Source organism: Solea solea, chromosome 13 (assembly GCF_958295425.1).
Source record: "Solea solea chromosome 13, fSolSol10.1, whole genome shotgun sequence".
NCBI classification, from domain to species: Eukaryota; Metazoa; Chordata; class Actinopteri; order Pleuronectiformes; family Soleidae; genus Solea; species Solea solea.
Window position 1 is genome coordinate 6,201,954 of NC_081146.1, and position 13,724 is coordinate 6,215,677.

Sequence of the window (13,724 nt, forward strand, 5' to 3'; positions counted from 1 at the left end):
TAAGTGAAGTAAACCAAACACAGTAGAGAGGAACAGGAACTGCCTTCTCTGCATGCAGGCAAAGACATGGGTTAGTGCCAGTTTGCCTGAGGTGAAACAGCGTGTTTTTCTGTATGTAAGTGTAAAAAAAACCAATAGGTGCTGCAGTTGTGACGCCTGAACGATACAGACTAATACTCACGGAATCAGCCTCAGTCAAGTGGAAAGGTTTCGAGCGTTGGACGTAAACGTATCCAAAGAATATTTGGTTTGGTCGACACGCGAGAATCCTTTCACAAACCAAAGTTCACACGCGTGTGGGTGGTTGGCGCCTCAGAGGTGAAGCCGTTTCTCCACATTGACTCTTAGATGGAATGTATCTGTTAGTGCTTCTATAGATTTTGTAGAAAAAAAAGATCTATGTTCTACTGCTTACTTATCGCTAATGTATTATGAAGAAAAAACGTACAAAAAAGACTTTGAGAAAAAAAAAAAGATCCTAAAAACATTGATGATAATAACTTGATTTTAGACCAAAAATTTAACTATCTCTCTTTGGACTTTTTTATTTCTCCATATTAATGATGATTTAGACTTTTGATTGTACTATTTATTCGGGTAGGGTTGATTTATTTGCTTATCCTTTTTGTCTTGTTATTTATTTGATAATTTATTTCTAGCTGTGCTTCTTTTCATATTCTGGGATGTTCTCTTTTTTTTTCTTACTATGTTTTGCCCTTGCTGACGTTCTTTCTTACCTCTTTAAACCAAATAACATCAGAAATGCAACCGCGAGTCCTGCAGGGACTGAGTGGACTCTCCTCTGCAAAGGACGAGCTGCTCAGAGGCTGCACTGTGTGGACAAACACCTCATCGTTTCATTTAAGGGGGGGGGGAGTTTTCTGGACACACACTTGCCTTTGTGTCTCCTAATAATGTGATCATGGAAGGGAAAGGTTGAAATCCTGTTTTAAAAAATGGTAAATGTGATTCTTGTTCTGCATGAGGTGCTTCACTCAGACACAGTGTTGCTTCTGTTCTCTATATTTTCTCCACATGGAGAACACACTGAAAGCTTTACAGCTACACAACCAAAAAACACACAAGACGAAGATCAGCTGGGGCAAAGGCTGAAGAGGGAAGAAGGGAGCAGATGACAAAGAGGGTGTATTTAGTTTCCTGGCTGCAAATCGCCCTCTAACTTCTCTCTTTGTCGGGTTTTTTATTTGTTATTCTCCGTATCTGTTTTTATTTCCACTTTTCTGTATGTTTTGTTCAAACAATTTTGTCCACTGTGGGGTGTAAAAGAGAGATAGTTCATCATATACCTCATATTCTTTGATGATAAACCAAATAGATGAATGCTTTAAAATGCGGGGTTCAAGTGGGGATGAGGGCACCAGGATGGTACGTGTGGACGGTGTGTGTGTGTGTGTGTGTGTGTGTGTGTGTGTGACCAGGAGCAGATACAGGGAGGCTTGATCAAAGGTCATTGTCCTTATGGAGATAAATAGGAGTTAAATACATAAGAACATTTGCGATTGATTCTGGATCATAGAATAGATGGCTTGTTTTTCTCAAGTCAAAAAGGCCTCACTGATTCCTGCTCCAGTCTGCACACACACACACACACACACACACACACACACACACACACACACACACATATCCACCTACCTTGTACCTTGCTGTCTGTATTGAGCTTTGAACACAGCCCTCTCCTCAAACCTGACCTGTGCTGCTTCCTCCCTGTCAAACATGGACTGTGGGCTTAAAGCTGCTCTTTGGTACAGATCTGGGATCAAACCTGGATCCACTTTAGGCTTTAAAGAAAGAAGGAAAGAAAGAAAGAAAGAAAGAAAGAAAAGCTTTTGGTTTTCTGCCTCAAAAGAGAAAATGGTATCATCAAGGTCACCTAGCCCTCTCTCGCCTTGAGGCCTTTGTTGCCTGATGAGGGGTTATACTGACCACTTGATGTCCATGTGTATCACGGAGCGCAGCAGGGCAGGTGACCGGGGAGCGGCTGAGACCGAGGTTGCTAGGTGACACTTTCCATGAACCGGTGTTTGTTGAGAAAGTGGAAGTTGGAAGGAGAGGTGTACAGGTCAGCAAATGAAGGAATGAATGGACGCGGAGTTGCACTTTTCTGGACGGCCTCAGGGTTTTAAGGGCCCGGGTGTGAAGTGTAGGTCTCTGTGGCAGGGATACCTCCTTAGTGAATGATACCAAAGTCAATGCCCTGCTACAGGATCCAGCAAAATGTACACACTCCCCCAAAATCCCTGATATCCACGAGGGTGTTAAGAAAACTCCGCTGTCCTCCACGTGCTTTTTTCTGCTGCTTTCTCCACACAGTTGCATAATCTCTGTAAAAGTAGTTTTCTCTCACGTCTGTGTGGTAAACACCAAGCCTATAGCAGCCATTTACATGAAAAGTAGTTGACTGTTGAAGTTCATCCCTCAGGCCATCAAACAGAGCAGAGCAGGTGCAAAGGCCTGGTTCTGTCTCACGTCACTGGATTTACATTAGAGTGAAAGATGTTATGGAATTATTGTTCAATAACGCCAAAAAAAAAACTCCTTTCTTTCCCCTGGATTTAACTTCTTACTCAACATCAGCTCAGCTGTCTACAAAGATCACTTGGATCCGATCACTCTTTGTAGCAGCTCTCAGTAGAAGCTGTGAGCAGCACTGACCACAGTCAGAATCAGCACTGAACATTAGTGTAATTATCGGTGGTGTTGTCGCCAAAGACCACACTAACAGAGACCAAGTCAGGGTTTTATGGACTGAGACTGGGTCAAGACCAAGATCCAAGTCTAGTCCATGTCTAGAGCTGGATCCCAGGAAACTAGGTAGTCATAAATAAATAGGCTATGCTGTTAATCCACCTCTCTTTCTCTCACACACACATGGAACAGTGAGCTGTGAACCGTGTGTTTTCCTTTAGCTGTTATGCAAATGAGATGTGTGTGATTTATAGGACAGCAAACATTACAACGGACAATTCGGCGACGTCTCCTCTCCCGGAGAAGACACTCAGCTTCTAACTTTATTCTGAGGAGTGTGGGAGTGGAAGTAGCTGTTATCAGTGGAAACACAAAACAGATCAGCTGTTGATAGAGTGCGTGAGAGCGCTGTTTCCTTCCTGCTGTTTATACCAAAGTCAATTTGAACAGTGTCGTGAACGAACCGCGTCGTCAGTGATGACATAAGTATATTTGAACTGCAGCGCGTGATTTTTGTCACATTTTAGCCAAAGAAAAAGGGAGTAAAACCAACTCCCGGCTGCTGCTTGCTATTGTGTTTACCATGCAGATACAGTATATTAGCCCAGACAAGACAGTGAATCTGCTTTTAGAAGAAAAAGACACTTCCAGAGACAGCAAATGTCTCTTTACATGAAGCCATGAGAGATGTAACTGCAGCTGGAGAAGAAGAGAAGCAGCCAGCGGTGCAAAAAAAACAAACTTCTTCTTCTTCTTCTTCTTCCTTCACCCACTCTCATCTGCACACACACTTCCTCCCTTTCATCCTTCTCTCTCTCTCTTCCTCTTTCTATCTTTTCTCTACAATACAGCTTTAGTCCAAAGGTTCTCCAGCAACACAGCAAAGCAAATCAGATATTGAAGAAGAAAACCAAAGAGCTCTAACTTGACCTTCGCTTCAACACATATAACCTCCACTGCATCCTTCACCTCTCTCTCTCTCTCTCTCTCTCTATCATCCCTTCTTTCTGCCTGCTCTCCTTTATCTGCTGTCACCTAGCAAGCCAGTCTGTGAAGCATTAACCTCAGCAATCCAAAGGGAAATAATAATAATAATAATGATGATGATGATAATTAAAATGATGATGATGATGATGATGATGAAATGTATATTTTTAAGTATTTGTCATTGGAAAAATAATCTTAAGCTTCTCATAATTATGATGATCATAATGATGACGACGACTACGATGATGATGATGGTGATGATGATGATGATGATGATAATGAAGTTTCTCTTGGTATCTTTGTAGCTGTTCTGATCCCTCTTAAGTTCTTGTCCTTTCTGCTCGTGCTGCCAGAGTCCTGCTGAACTCCCATCAGCCCCTCTGCCCTTTGTTTCATTTGGTTTACCACACCGTTCTGGTCCTTTAACGTCAAACTGTCTGACCATCACCCCTGGATGTGTGTGTCTGTCTGTCTCTGTGTGTGTGTGTGTGCGTGTGTGTGTGTGTGTGTGTGCTGGCAAACACTGACATGGGGAAGTTTGAGATGTTTCTCTGGAAGTGGTGACTAAATAGAGGGGGGGGGGGGGTGTTAGGGGTGTCTTCAGTCAAGCACATGAATGGATGACTGAGTGAGTGTGTTTGCTTGACAGTCAGTGTGTGTGTGTGTGAGTTATTTGCTGCAGCATTTAGCCGCAGAAAGACAAACATACTCCTTTGTTTTTTGGACGGCAACAAGCCCCGACACATGACCTGACACATGACCCGACACGTGACCTGTACTGTCAACTGTAACGTACTGTTTGCCCTACTTCCTAGTACATGTAGCTTTAATTCCTCCTGTCAACGGTCAGCTTGTTTCCTCAATGTGTGTGTGTGTGTGTGTGTGTGTGTGTTACCTCTCCACCCATCACCTAAAAACACCCCTCCCTTCCCCTTCTGTCACCCAACTTCTCCTCCCTCCCTCGTGGTAGCAACTTAGCCTTTTAGTGTATTTATCTTGAAAACCAAAAAAAAGAAAAGAAAAATATCTCTGCTTGTTCATTGTACAGTGTTGTTCATTTTAAGTCATTTTTGTAACTGAAAGTGTTTCATTCATCCAAATAAAAACAGGAGACAAAAACTGTACAGACGACCCGCTGCCCTCCCCTCTGCTCCTCTTTGCCTCTTGTCTTGTTTCTTTATCTGTCAAGCTCTTCTTTTCCTGTGTGGACGCTTGTTTCCTCCACTTCTCTAACCACAGGTTTCACGTGGTTTGGTGGAACCACCATCGGTCTTGCTGGTTTTGAACCAGAGGAGGGCGCTGTTACATGTAAAATCTTTCCTCCAGCAGAGGCCACGTGAAGCCACCATTTCCTCCAGCTCCAGTGTCCACAGGTAAGACGGCGCGTGCATTTCAGAGCTCATTCACACAGTACTTGACAAATGAATGCATCAATCACTTAATGCAGTTTTCACTGAGGATCACAAAGTCAGAGGTGATAAATGTCGTAAAAAAAAACGTAAGAATTTACACATCAGTTAGTTAAATGAAAAAGTTGAGTTAAAATACATTAAAGAGTCAAAACAAACTTAATTTACAAATATGTTCAGTCATTTTTAAACAAGACAAGACAAGTCTGCCTAATTTGCATTTCTATTGTTTTTATAAGTGAATGAAGTATTGAATTGTTATTGATTATTTTTGAAAGTTATCGGTATTGAACGTTCTACACACAGACTACCACACTTTAGTCAGTTTATGTATGCATTTATTTACTTTTTACAAAAAGTGACCCCCGCGACGCTCATGTGGAGGATAAAGTGGTAGAAGATGAAAGAATAGACATAAAATTAGTATTACTTTAATTATCAATCAGATCTTTTTTCTTTTACTAATTATTTGCAGATGAATTAGTAAAAGAAAATACTTTACACTATGATTAATGCAACAATATGAAAAGTACACTAACACTAACAAGTGCATTCAGTAGCACTACAAAGCATCTTTTCTCCTCAACCTCTGGATATAATTTACCACCCAGCAGATTTATTGGTGGGCTGTGGATGTAGGGCGGGGGGGAGACTGAGGGTGGGGGTCAGATCATCTTCACTCCTCCCTCCATTCTCTCCTCTCAGTGGAGTCAGAAGAACATGCTAATTAACAAGCAGAACTGCATAAATATGGCCTTTACCCATTGTTCCTCCTCATCCACAAGTGTGATACTGTATCCCCTCATCTGACTGCTGTCTTGTCTTCTTCCACATTCCTCCTCCTCCTCCTCCTCCTCCTTTTCTCCCACACACACGCACATCCCTCTCTTTTTAACTGCCTCTCCTTCAGTGCGTCTCCTTCGCTCCTGCCCCCCCCCCCCCCACCCCCCCGCGCTGTGTGGCACAGTAGGTGGATGATTAGGTAGGATGCTGGAGTGTGTAAGTGTGACAGCTTTCAGACACCCACCTCCGAGCTGAGTCACGGACGGCGGTGGTGAGCATGTGATCCTCTCACTGGGGTGACTTGGGTAGATCCGTGTTGCTGTGTTGTCACACTGATGGATAATATTTGTTCTTCAAAACGAAGCTGTTATGGCGAGACAGTATCTGTGAGTTCTATGCTGACAAATAATATCAAATCCAAACAGTGACTCTGATTAAAAATCACCGCACAAAGTACCACACCTAGGCGAGTATTTGTTAAGTATTTCTAGATGAAAATGTCATTTTTATGTCCTTTTTAACTGCGTTTCATCTGCAAATATTGTATTTCTTTATTCCACAGCATTAAAAAGTGAATGAAAATGAATACATACAATATAAAGAGGCACACTGTGACGATGTATTCTGTACTGTCTCTGACTATTTGTAATAACGACACATCTGCTCACAGCCACATTATAGAGAGCTATGAGCATGTATTAAATGTTATGTAAGAGGACTCGCAGTGAAGTGTTATTCAAAAGGTTAACTCAAGGTTTTTCTTACATTTGAGTAAAATTCTCTTCATAATCATCAGTGCTAAACGTTTGATATTACAAAGTTGCTCACCATGACTGTAAAACCAGGCTTTTGGCATGACGTGGGTAACCGGAGAGCAGTGTATCTAGTTAGGTGAGGAGTCGGTTAACAGCGTCTGGAAGAATCCCAGCAAAGGTGGAACTGGGTACGAATAAGGCCTCACTGTGTCAGTGGTACGAGAAGACAGAACACCAGCTGTCAGTTTAAACAGGAGCTCTGCCAGTGTGTGTGTGTGTTTGGTGCCAGTCAGAGACAGTGTGAGTGGTAAAGTGCCATGAGACAGATCTGGTTTCCTTCCCTGAGCAATGGTGTGTGCGTGTATGTTTTGTTGTGTAAGCGACCGTTGCCTCATCCATCGACCTCCTGCCCTCTCTCCCAGAGCCACACCTCCAAAGAACCTCGGTGTATTTCCCTGTTTAAATCCATAATCTGTCAGCTTTCAAGTAGCAGTAATTTACTGGAACAAAGACAAAACTGAGTTCAGTCACGACATCAGATTTGTGATTTATTAGAAAAACTAACACAAACCTCTGCCAAGGCCTCTCCATTTACCACTTCCCTGTCTCGCAAAGTTGTTTATTGAAAAATTAATTAAATCCACATTCTACAATCATATTTGGATCACGACCAAAATCAAATCACTTTTCCTTTGGGCCAACGTACATCTCCAGCAAATGTCACAGAGAAACAGACAAGGACAAAACGTAACCTCCTAAAAACTCCTTTCACGATCAGAATATGAATCCACATATTGAGTTAAAAACTGTTACCTGATGTGATCTGTGCGCCAGTTCCTCTCATATCTCACCATGTGTTTCCTAAATGTCTCACTTTTGCCATTATTAAAAGCAACACACTGTAACTCTGCACCACATCATTACGGCCAGACCACTTGTGGTGTGTTCAAGAGCAGCAGTGGTCAGTGGGAACAAACCACAGACCTGTGATCACAAAGGCAGTGGAGCCGGTCTGGACTGAAATGAAACAGGAGATCGTGAGAGGCACAAGTTACAAACAATTTTAATGATGGTTATGAGAGGAAAGTGAAACAACTCGGAGCAAACCGAGCTGCTGTTTGATCATTCTTGATTTTTCTTCTTTTTTTTTTCCTTTGAAGATATTTTTGGGCATTTTTTTGCCTTTATTTGTCAGCACAGATAATAGTGACACAAGCTGGACTCTAACTGGGGGAAACTGCTGCAGAAGACCTCAGCCTGAGGGGCGTCTGCTCCGCCTGGTGAGTGCCTCCATTCTTAACTCTTCATCATATGTGAGGTGACGTTGAATTACATTGTTTTATTTTTTTTTTTTGTTTGAAAATCTAGTAAAATGCGGCTTATTCTATTTAAATTGCTCCATGTCAACATGAGCAGTAGGGCACTTACAGAGTATCAGTCAATCAATCAGACTTTATTTATATCCATCCATCCATCCATCCATCCTCTACTGCTTTATCCTCCACATGAGGGTCACAGGGGGCGCTGGTGCCAGTCCATCACAGGGCCACATAGAGACAAACAACCATCCACTCTCACACTCACACCTACAGTCAATTTAGAGTGTCTAATTTGCCTAATCCCCAAATCTGCATGTTTTTGGACTGTAGGAGGAAACCGGACAACCCGGAAAATACCCCCACACACACACAGGGAGAACATGCCAATGAAATAACATCAAGTAAAAGTACAGTATCATTGATTAACAGAGTACATCAAAGTGTGATTAAGGGTCAGAATTAAAAGTACAAACTAAAACAGACAACACAGTAGCTTGCAAAGCACCGGTAATTAGACGTAGGACTTGTAGCATCATGTGAAACACGAGCCATCAAACGACCACGAAACACAATGGCACATGCAGGTCAGACAAGAGAAATCAGTGCTACTGTACAACAGCGGGCAGCTCCCACACTGTGAATGAGCCCACTGCGCGGCAACCTCCACAAAGAAACCTACAGAACAGCAGCGCGAGAAACAATCACACACACACACACACACACACACACACACACACAGCCATGCCGATATGAGGAGAAATCCGACAAAGCAACCGATGATGGTGATTATGACACATAGCTATGCCACCCACAGCAGTGCCTGTGCGAGGGCAGAACACATCAAACTGAGCAAGTGTAACACATGCTCTGTGTCAGTCCTCCTCCCCTGCACTGGCATGTAATGTATGACACATAACTGAACCACCTACAGGCCTGCTGTCTCCATGCCCAGCTGAGGAAGGGGAGGACGCAGGAGGAGGGGGTTAGTGAGGGGACTGGGTCCAAGGAGATGGATCCTGGTGGGATTTGCCACTTGTTTTGCGTAAATTGCATGTTTATGACACTTCTTCGGAGGCGGGCGCCTGCCAGATGTCCTCTGCGACTGCGTCCGGTGACCTGCCAAGCGTGAACTTGTGTTTGAAGCGAGGTCCCGGGGAGACGTGTGGTTGCAGGGTTATCTGAACCGGGCTCAGCGTTATTCTCCGTATGCGGTGAATGTATGGTATCAGGTGGGCGTGGGGTTTTTCTGTGGCTGGTGGCCAAACATCTCCGGGTGATCTAGTCTGAAGTGGGGATGAATGACCCTGACTTAGCTCCGCGTGAGAATGACTAATTGGGGATGAGCGAGAAGGGAGACGCTGAGGCTGTTACTGGATCTGACCTAGACCTCTTCTACACATACTGTACATGCCTCACACACACACACACACACACACACAAACAAAGTGCGGGACTGATCCAGAAACCAAATCTAATTTTGGACTTGCTGTGACACATATGGAGGAGAGAGAGACGTGGATATTTTTACTGTACAGGAATGAACGGTGAGGAAACTTAGATAGACCACACATTGGCTCGTGGACTGTATGTAACAGTATCTAACTGGCATTTGTGATAAAGGATAATAGAGGGTCAGGTAAAAGGATCTTCAAACATCTGCTTTAACTGTGGCCCGTTTGGCACGTCCAGCTAAAAGTACATCATTCAGACAGTTTCCGTCCTTTTAGTTTTTAGCTGTTAAATCCTAAATCCCTGCATTAAAAACGTTCATTTTTCCTCATGTTTCTTGCTGACGTTTGCCTGCAGGTAATGTGTTTGACCCCATGCCTGAAAACAAAGCATATGAGGGTGAAAAGCATGAACCAAAACAACGAAACCCACAAATCAAAGAGCTGAAAGCTGCTGAAACTCACTGTGTTTGCCGAGCAGAGTAAAAGAGGGCATGTCTGTCTGTTTTAATGTAAAGTATATACTGTATACGTTCAGTGTGAGAGTGGGTGGTTGTTTGTCTCTATATGTGTCTCTGTGATGGACTGGCGAACTGTCCAGGGTGTACCCGCCTATCGCCTGTACCCGCCTGTCAGCTGAGATTGGCACAGCTCCCCCTGTGACCCTCATGTGGAGGATAAAGCTGTAGAAGGTGGATGGATATATATATATATACACACTTTCCCTCCTCCTGTCACTATATGATAGTGACTGTGAAAGCAACAGCTGACAGGGATAATAAGCCCTGGCAAAAGTTTTGGCCTCCACTGAGTGCTTTAAGGTATAATATATGACATTTCTGCATTAATGTCTAAAAAATAGTACATTTTGTTGAGAAGTGTACTAACATGAGCCAAATGTTTCTAACACTCTTTAAATCCATAAAAATCCATATTTCGTATCGCAGACGTCATGTTTGCACAAGTGCACTTTGCATTACCGTCATTACGTGACGGTTTGTGCTATCGGAAAAGATTTCGAATCGATTTCTCAAAGTCAAAGCCAACATGTTATTACGGTAACTCGTGCTAGAGTTGGAGAAACACCTGTACATAGTTCAAATAAATGTTATTTTAAATTTGTTTTATGCTCTTTCAATTTCAAATTAACATTTTGTGGATTTCCTTCATTTTTAAATTGTAACACTAGTTTAACATGCAGTAAATTGTAAATAACTGCCAGATATTGACTGTTATTTTGAAAAAAATTGGCAAAAGCACTTTTTTTTTTCCAGACGGATGTTAAAGGGTTAATTTCTGGGGGAGGAAGTAAAACACTGGAGGAAGTAAGATGGATGTAGTAGTGAGACTGAGTATGTATTTAAATCAAAGATAACACACGTGATGTATATTAGCAATGGGGCAGCATGCACTTTGGTCACTGAAGGGTGAGAGCGAGTAAGGAAGGAAAGAGGAAGCTCTGCACCGTGCCAATAGGAAGTTTGTTCCTCAGTGAGATAGAGGAGACTGTGTCAGCATACACTGTGCTCGATATAGCGGCTGTCACACTGTCAGGCATACCTCGCTCTCCTTTCCAGCCTGACACTTGCTTTACTTAACACCGCTCCTGCCTTGCTCACGTTCTTCCACACCCCCGTCCCCTCCTCCCTCCGTCTTAACAGGTTACATTTTTCCTCTCCCGACGAGTCGCCCTCCAGGGCCCTGTCCATCAATGTCATGTCCCCGGAGATAAATGAACTGATCTCCTTTTCCTTTGCTCTTTCTCGTCTTCCCTCTCCCCTCACTCTTTGTATACTGTATTACAGACTTGACACCCTGCCAGACGTTGGTTTAATATAACACACATTCTCCGTGTCTTCCACCCGCTCTCACATTACCCTCTCTTTCCCACCACCCAGCTTTCATACGGGCACTGGCCGCTTGCTTTTTCCATACTTTACCCACCGCAAAAAGAGCTTTTTGTTCTTGAATAGCTCCCTCATTGCCATGGTAATCCAACAGAAAGAGAGTGTGGTTTTTCTGTCAAGGGCCTTGTGGATGAAAATAGTAAGTCACGATGGTTTCTTTAAGTGGCCCTGAATGTAAGAAATCAGTCAGTGGAAACTTGGAGTTGGCATAAAAAAGTTACACGCTTATATTTGTGCAATTATTCTGTGAATCAGTGTCATACAGCTCGACGCCAGTAACACGTTTATCACATGTGCCTTCTTCAAGTTCTTCCAGGTGGACTTATCACTGTCTTTCCATTGATCTCCCTCCTCCTCCTCCTCCTCCTCCTCTTCCTCCTCCAATGTCACCCTCCTCCACCACCTCACCACTCGCTGTGGTAATCCCATTACTCATGTGCGAATACCAGCTGGGGAAGAGAGACGGGTATGAAGGGAGGGAGAATGTGGACAGAGGATAACTGTGTGGAGGCCTCGGGTCACAACTTGACGGTTGGACATCCTAGACATTTATTCAAACTGTTGTTGAGGAAACGAGAGGAAAATAGTGACGGACGCTGCAAGTGTGAATAGCGTTTAAAGACGGGCCTCTCGTGACATTCTGAAGGGTGAGGAGGAAGACAGACAGACAGGGGGACAGAGAGAGGGACAGGGGGAGACAGAGGGAGGGATATCTGGCTGTGTCTCTTGACGGTTGGACTGGCAAGCTTGAAAATAAACAAGCTCTTTGATGACAAAGAACCCATTGACTCCCTTATTCCCTCTCTCTCCCACTCCTTATTCTCCACAGCTTTGCACTCTTTCCCTCTCTGCCTGTGCTTTTTCGCTCTTGCCATTTCTAAGGGGTGACGTTGGAGGGTGAATGTTGTGTGTGTGTGTGTGTGTGTGTGTGTGTGTGTGTGTGTGGTGGGGGAGGCATTAACCGCCACCCTGCTGCACTTGTTGTCCTCCTCAGCTGCTGGCTTTTTCTTTCATCCGGTCTTCTCTCCCGCTCAGTGTCTCTCGATCTCGAGTCCTGTCTCCCCTTCAACTTTTATTGTTGCACTAGATGTTGCCCCCCCCCCCCCCCCCCCCCCAAGGTTCACCATGAAGCTGAACAAGACTTTGACATTGGAGGCGATTAATACACTTCTTTCTCGAGAAACTCAAATAATTGTAGTGGTTAGATAAAATGGGTGTAGGAAAGAAGAGGAAAGCCTAAGAAGGAGCGACGACAGAGGGGAGCGATAGAAGAATGAATCATTACTTACCCGAGATGTAAATATTACATCTCTGCTGGTTTGTTTAACGCCCTGTCCAGGAAGAAGTCTTGGCCTGGCTTCCACTGAGGTTCTGCATGTACATGCATGGCATATGTGTGTACGCGTGGGTGTGCGTGCGCGTGTGTGTGTGCGTGTGTGTGTCTGTGTTCGTCTCCCTCTGGTGGCACTGGTTAGTGGGCTACCACACCCATTGTCCACGGTAATTACACTGAGTCGAGCCATCTGTGTCATGGAGAAACAGAGTAGAAGAAACGTGTGTGTGTGTGTGTATTAGTGCTGACTACATGGCAGGCTTTGCAGTTACACTATAAAAACAACTCTTCTTTTTTTTCTTTTCTTTTTTAACCCTCTTGAGCTCAAGTGCACTAACTTGTTTTTACACTTGTAAGCGTCTGACACAAGCCTCAGTGGCATCGTCCACCCTGACTTGTGATGACACATCACTTTGTGGATGTAAGATGCAGCAGGGAGATGAGGATGAGGATGGGGGTGGGTTAATGGTTGAAATCTATAGGCAAAAAATATCTGGGGATGTTCACACCCACACGCACACACACACCCTACTGTGAGCATTCACGCACGCACAAACACTCCAGTGACAAAATCTCCACTCTCCCTTTCATTCTCTCCGTCTTTCTCTGTGAAGCGTCTGTCTGTCACTCTGATTAGGAACGGACAGAATCACATAAAGCACAGAATGGATGAAAAAGGGCGGGATGGGCGATAGAGGGAGTTGCGGATGATGTGGAACCAATAGGACAAGGCTGCTCTGTGATGCTTTACCCATTGTCAAGCACATCGTCAAGTTCTCTTCCCATATAATAGCCACATGCATGTGACTATTTTTGAATAAATACTAATGTAAAAGTCTTGGTGCAGGTGCAGGCATTCGTGTTACATCAGAGCATATATATATATATATCCTACTTTTTACTGTTTGTTTAAAATCTTTAATCATGAATATTGCAGAGGACAAGTTTCAAATGATCCAAAAATAACAGTAACAAGGACCTTGTGAAAGTGTAAGACACTGTGGTCACGTTATGATGCACCCGTGGAAATCATCTATCCATAATACTCCCGTTCTTTAAAGACGTACGCTTACC